The sequence below is a fragment of the Chelonia mydas genome, chromosome 11, assembly GCF_015237465.2.
Source record: "Chelonia mydas isolate rCheMyd1 chromosome 11, rCheMyd1.pri.v2, whole genome shotgun sequence".
Taxonomy (NCBI): domain Eukaryota; kingdom Metazoa; phylum Chordata; order Testudines; family Cheloniidae; genus Chelonia; species Chelonia mydas.
In genome coordinates, this window is record NC_051251.2 from 51848735 (window position 1) to 51854734 (window position 6000).

A 6000-nucleotide genomic window follows, 5' to 3' on the forward strand; every position below is an offset into this window, starting at 1 on the left:
CAGTCCTCTCAGATGCGCTGTGTGTGTGTTTATCTAATTCTGGGGCTGGAAGAACCCATCTGGGGAACCTAGGTCCTGCAGGATAACTCCATTGGGAGGGAACTTTCAGTAGGGAGAAGTAGAGCTCTGTATGAGAACACAAGTGACACAAGCAGTACATTGATAGAAGTACAGAACCCTCCCGCACCCCAGAAGAGTAACCCTAATAAATGAGCATACCCTAAAGTAACGGGCAAAGCTGGTAACAGACTGTCCATATACAAACCCATAAACCAAACCCTCCTGGATCATGAAAGAGTGAATATGGCTCTTTAGTCGGGCCAGAACATTTGAATTATTTTATGAAGCACTGGGGGGGGGATGGATGAATAAAGGACAACAGTGGAAAAGGGAATCACAAAGAAATCCAACTGGCTCAGTAGAGGATCCTGGTACTTGCTATATTATCTGCGGAATTTGTTACTTGCTGGTGTCAAAAACAGATTCATGAATGGGCACAACCCCTGGCTAAAAGTGAGGTGAACCCAGTAGTAAGGGAACTCCATTCTCTCCTTAGACTGTCTGCAGGTAATTTATCTTCCGTGCCAGGTAACAGGTTCTTAGGGCAGGGAGATTTCTGCCTGCCCAGGCAAAAGGTAGTTTGGATTCCTTCCAGAAGCAAGAGCTGAGGGTGCTGCCCTGTTTGTTAAGTGATTACAATAAACTTTCTATTCAGATTAGAACTGGTTTCCCTGCTAGTTATTCCCAGAGAGCTAGCAGATGTTTTCTTATCAGTGCCACCCTAAGTATTAACATATCAATATCCATGTTCTCTCTGAAGAAAACCACCTTACCAAGCCATCTTCCACTTTGACTATGCCCTCAACTCCATGAGAGTGACATCTAGGGTAACTATAAACCAACTGAGTTCCAAGAGGAAGATCCCTTTGAACAAGTGACTTCAGCATTAGGAGAAACAGGACTGAACCTGAGGCAAGGAAGGGAAGGGAACTGTCCAAATGTGAGAGATTACGATCTGTGGAGAGAATCAGGATCAACTGTAGAAACCTAAAACAGAACCAAGGGCAGAGACCTTCAGTGCAAGAAATAAGAAAACAAGCTGGTAAAATGCCTCTTGAACTATACATCAGTGCTGCAACTGGAATCTCAATAGTCCCTCTCACTATCATAGTCCTCTTTGATGAAAGATACACTCTGCCTCGGCTATCATGAACCAGACTACAGGGAGAACGGAAGGGACACCATAACCTTAAAAATCACACTTCTGTGTGAACTGGTTTTATCTACTATTACAAGAAAGACCTTGGATTATTGTAACTGTAAAAAGATGAGGAGGGGGCAAATATTTTTCTTTTTTCCAGGGTGTTTACCTTGTGCATTTGACAGCACTTTATTTACAGGGATTTTCATGGTTTTCCCTGTTCAATCAGTTAATAGTCAGCTGCCCCTTGAGTTTAAGTGGGCGCACACAACAACAAGGGAGCGAAAGTATTATTAAATATAGGAAAGTGCGATTGCAAAATCACAAAAATAGATATGGAACTCTGGGACAGGTGTGGTACCTGCAACTGTTTTAACTCTTTTTTTTTAAATTGGCTAGATTTCAAGTAGACAGTTTCCCTTGAAATCCTGCCTCAGGAATAATAGGCTCTTTGATTCGTTCACTACAGGTTCCAAAAAGTTCCAGTGTCATAGAATCATAGAATATCAGGGTTGAAAGGGACCTCAGGAGATCATCTAGTCCAACCCCCTGCTCAAAGCAGGACCAATCCCCAACTAAATCATCTCATCCCATTGTCAAGCATGACCTTAAAAACCTCAAAGGAAGGAGATTCCATCACCTCCCTAGGTAACGCATTCCAGTGCTTCACCACCTTCTAGTGAAAAAGTTTTTCCTAATATCCAACCTAACCTGCCCCCACTGCAACTTGAGACCATTACTCCTTGTTCTGTCGTCTGCTACCACTGAGAGCAGTCTAGATCCATCCTCTTTGGAACCCACTTTCAGGGAGTTGAAAGCAGCTATCAAATCCCCCCTCAGTCTTCTCTTCCGCAGACTAAACAATCCCAGCCCCTCAGCTTCTCCTCATAAGTCATGTGTTCCAGTCCCCTAATCATTTTTAAAAAGTGGACTGAATGCATCCAATGAAGTGAGCTGTAGCTCACGAAAGCTTATGCTCAAATAAATTTGTTAGTCTCTAAGATGCCACAAGTACTCCTTTTCTTTTGGCAAATACAGACTAACATGGCTGCTACTCTGAAACTAATAATTTTTGTTGCCCTCCACTGGACGCTTTCCGATTTTTCACATCCTTCTTGTAGTGTGGGGCCCAAAGCTGGACACAGTACTCCAGATGAGGCCTCACCAATGTCGAATAGAGGGGAACGATCACGTCCCTCGATCTGCTGGCAATGCCCCTACTTATACAGCCCAAAATGCTGTTAGCCTTCTTGGCAACAACGGCACACTGTTGACTCAAATCCAGCTTCTCGTCCACTGTAACCCCTACGTCCTTTGCTGCAGAACTGCTGCCTAGCCATTCAGTCCCTAGGCTGTAGCGGTGCATGGGATTCTTCCGTCCTAAGTGCAGGACTCTGCACTTGTCCTTGTTGAACCTCATCAGATTTCTTTTGGCCCAATCCTCTAATTTGTCTAGGTCCCTCTGTATCCTATCCCTACCCTCCAGCGTATCTACCACTCCTCCCAGTTTAATGTCATCTGCAAACTTGCTGAAGGTGCAGTCCACGCCATTCTCCAGATCATTAATGAAGATATTGAACAAAACTGGCCCCAGGATCGACCCTTGGGGCACTCCGCTTGATACCGGCTGCCAACTAGAAATGGATCCATTGATCACTACCCGTTGAGCCCGACGATCTAGCCAGCTTTCTCTCCACCTTATAGTCCATTCATCCAGCCCATACTTCTTTAACTTGCTGGCAAGAATACTGTGGGAGACGGTATCAGCAGCTTTGCTAAAGTCAAGGAATAACATGTCCACTGCTTTCCCCTCATCCACAGAGCCAGTTATCTCATCATAGAAGGCAATAGATTAGTCAGGCATGACTTGCCCTTGGTGAATCTATGCTGACTGTTCCTGATCACTTTCCTCTCCTCTAAGTGCTTCAGAATTGATTCCTTGAGGACCTGCTCCATGATTTTTCCAGGGACTGAGGTGAGGCTGACTGGCCTGTAGTTCCCCGGATCCTCCTCCTTCCCTTTTTAAAAGATGGGCACTACATTAGCCTTTCTAGTCGTCCAGGACCTCCCCCAATCGCCATGAGTTTTCAAAGATAATGGCCAACGGCTCTGCTATCACATCTGCCAACTCCTTTAGCACTCTCGGATGCAGCGCAACAAGTGTCTTGTGTATAGCAAACTGAGTGTTCAGAAAGGAGGAGCTAGGAATGAGTCAAGTAAGGAAGTACTGCATTTTCCTGTTTCTTTAAATGCTGCCACTATCAGCACCCATTTTATGGGAGCTATTGTATGAACAGTGGCAGTGTACCATGCAGCTCACCTAGGCAGAATCAAATAGATTCATAGATTCCCAGGCCAGAAGGCACCACTGTGATCATCTAACCTGACCTCCTGTACAACACAAGCCAGAAAACTTCCCCCAAATAATTCCTACAGCAGGTCTTATAGTAAAACACCCAATCTTGATTTTAAAATTGTCAATGATGGAGAATCCACCACAACCCTTGGGAAATGGTTCCAGTGGTTAAGTACTTTCATTGTCAAAAATGTATGCCTTATTTTCAGTTTGAATTTGTCTAGCTTCAACTTCCAGCTTTAATGGTGTCCAGTTTGAAAATTAATTCCAATTCTGCAGTTTCTCATTGGAGTCTGTTTTTGAAATTTTTTTGTTGGAGAATTGCAACTTTTAGGTCTGAAACTGAGTGACCAGGGAGGTTGAAGCGTTCTCCAACTGGTTTTTGAATGTTATAATTCCTGACGTCTGATTTGTATCCATTTATTATTATTGGGGGGAGGGATAGCTCAGTGGTTTGAGCATTGGCCTGCTAAACCCAGGGTTGTGAGTTCAATCCTTGAGGGGGCCATTTAGGGATATGGGGCAAAAATTGGGGATTGGTCCTGCTTTGAGCAGGGAGTTGGACTAGATGACCTCCTGAGGTCCCTTCCAACCTTGATATTCTATGATTCTATGATTCTTTTGCATAGAGATTGTCCGCTTTTGCTAATGGATACCATTAAATTAGACTTGAATAAAGACTGGCAGTGGACGGGTCATTACACAAAGTAAAAACTATTTCCCCATGCTAATTTTTCCCCTACTGTTACTCACACCTTCTTGTTAGTCTTTAAGGTGCCACAAGTACTCCTATTCTTTTTGCGGATACAGATTAACATGGCTGCTACTCTGAAACCTGTTTGAAATGGGCCATCCTGATTATCATTACAAAAGTTTTTTTTTCTCCTGCTGATAATAGCTCACCTTAATTGATTAGTCTCCTTACAATTTTTTCATGTTCTCTGTGTATGTATATCTTGCTACTGTATTTTCCACTGCATGCATCCGATGAAGTGGGTTTTGGCCCACGAAAGCTTATGCCCAAATAAATTTGTTAGTCTGTAAGGTGCCACAAGTACTCCTCGGGTTTTTGTTTGTTTGGTTTTTTCCCCCCGATACAGAGTAACACAGCTACCACTCTGAAACCTGTAAACCAAAAGGCTCTGTGACAATGACAATATCCGTCGCTAAAAGGCTGAATAAATCTTGGGTCACTTTGTGAAAGTAGGTGGGAGAGATCAAGAACAGACAAGTGGGAAGTCTGCAGAAGTTATAAGGCAGACAATTTTCCTGGGGCCTTTAATGAGTCAAAGGCTAGGACTCCTGCCCAACTGAGTCCGTGTGTCTTTTTACAGTTACACTGGTTTGGTCAAAACTGTGTAATTGGTTCAGTGGTGAAAATGGAAATCAGTTGGCTAGGGTACATCTAAGGGCAGATAAAAAAAGCGTGATGCTCAAAGACCTAAGAGTGGAGAGGAGACTCCATTATTACATTTTACTTACAGAACTGCCCATTTTTCCTTTCCAACAATGTGTGTCTTTTTACCTTTGAAGAATGACTATCCGACGAAGTGAGCTGTAGCTCACGAAAGCTTATGCTCAAATAAATTGGTTAGTCTCTAAGGTGCCACAAGTCCTCCTTTTCTTTTTGCGGATACAGACTAACACGGCTGCTACTCTGAAACCTATATTGACTAAGTAAATCACCGAGCGCGGGTTGTGTTTCGTTTCATAAAACCCTTGTGGTCTGAAAAAAAAGAGGGGGAAATCACCAAAACCCTGCTTTACAGCGATCTGTATACAGAAACTAAAAGTTTCTCCCGCAGCTTTTGTCCTGGGGTAGGTCCCAGCCACCTTTGCAGAATCCCGGAGCTCAAACCCCGTGGATGCCCGGTACCCCTGCTCTACAGACCAGGGAATAACATAAAGCGGCCAAACGACCCGCTGCCGCCTTCTGGCCGCCTCGGCCGGGTTCGCGCCAGGCGGATCGCGCTCCCTGGAGAGCGGCCACAGGCCAGGGCCTGGGGCTTTGCAGAACCCCGCGTCGGCCCAGGGGCGCCTCCGCGGGAAAGTCTGAAGACACCCCGCACGGCCACGGGGCGGCCGCCCCAGGCGTTACCTGTTCCCGCCGCCGCCCCGCTTGCCCTGGCCGCCTTGGCCAGCGAGAGGAGGAAGAGGAGCCGCAGCGGGGAGCCCGCGGGCTGCACCGTTTGAAAGGGCGCGTCGGAACTGGAGCCGGCAGCCGAGACGCCACGAGCCCGGGCCGATGGATGGGCCGGCGCCGCGGGGCCTGACTCTCCGCCTGGCTGCGGAGAATGGCGGCAGCGGAAGGACGGGCCGAGGCGATCGGCTGGCTGGGTCTGGAGGGGGCGGCCCCGCGGCCCCGCCTCTGAGGCAGGGCGAGGTGGGGAGGCCCGCGGGCCGAGGCGGGGCGAGGAGTCCCGCGGCTGGAGCAGGGCGGCTG

General features: G+C 46.7%; 1 protein-coding gene across 1 annotated transcript in view; it reads right to left on the minus strand.

Moving 5' to 3' along the window:
- The window catches only part of NEMP2 (nuclear envelope integral membrane protein 2), a 32468-nt gene extending 26672 nt beyond the window's left edge, over positions 1–5796 (minus strand). The window contains exon 1 of the mRNA XM_043524784.1: positions 5656–5796. The gene's annotated coding sequence lies outside the window, so the exon portion shown is untranslated. The remainder of the gene's footprint in view (positions 1–5655) is intronic.
- Positions 5797–6000: the final 204 nt, after the last annotated feature.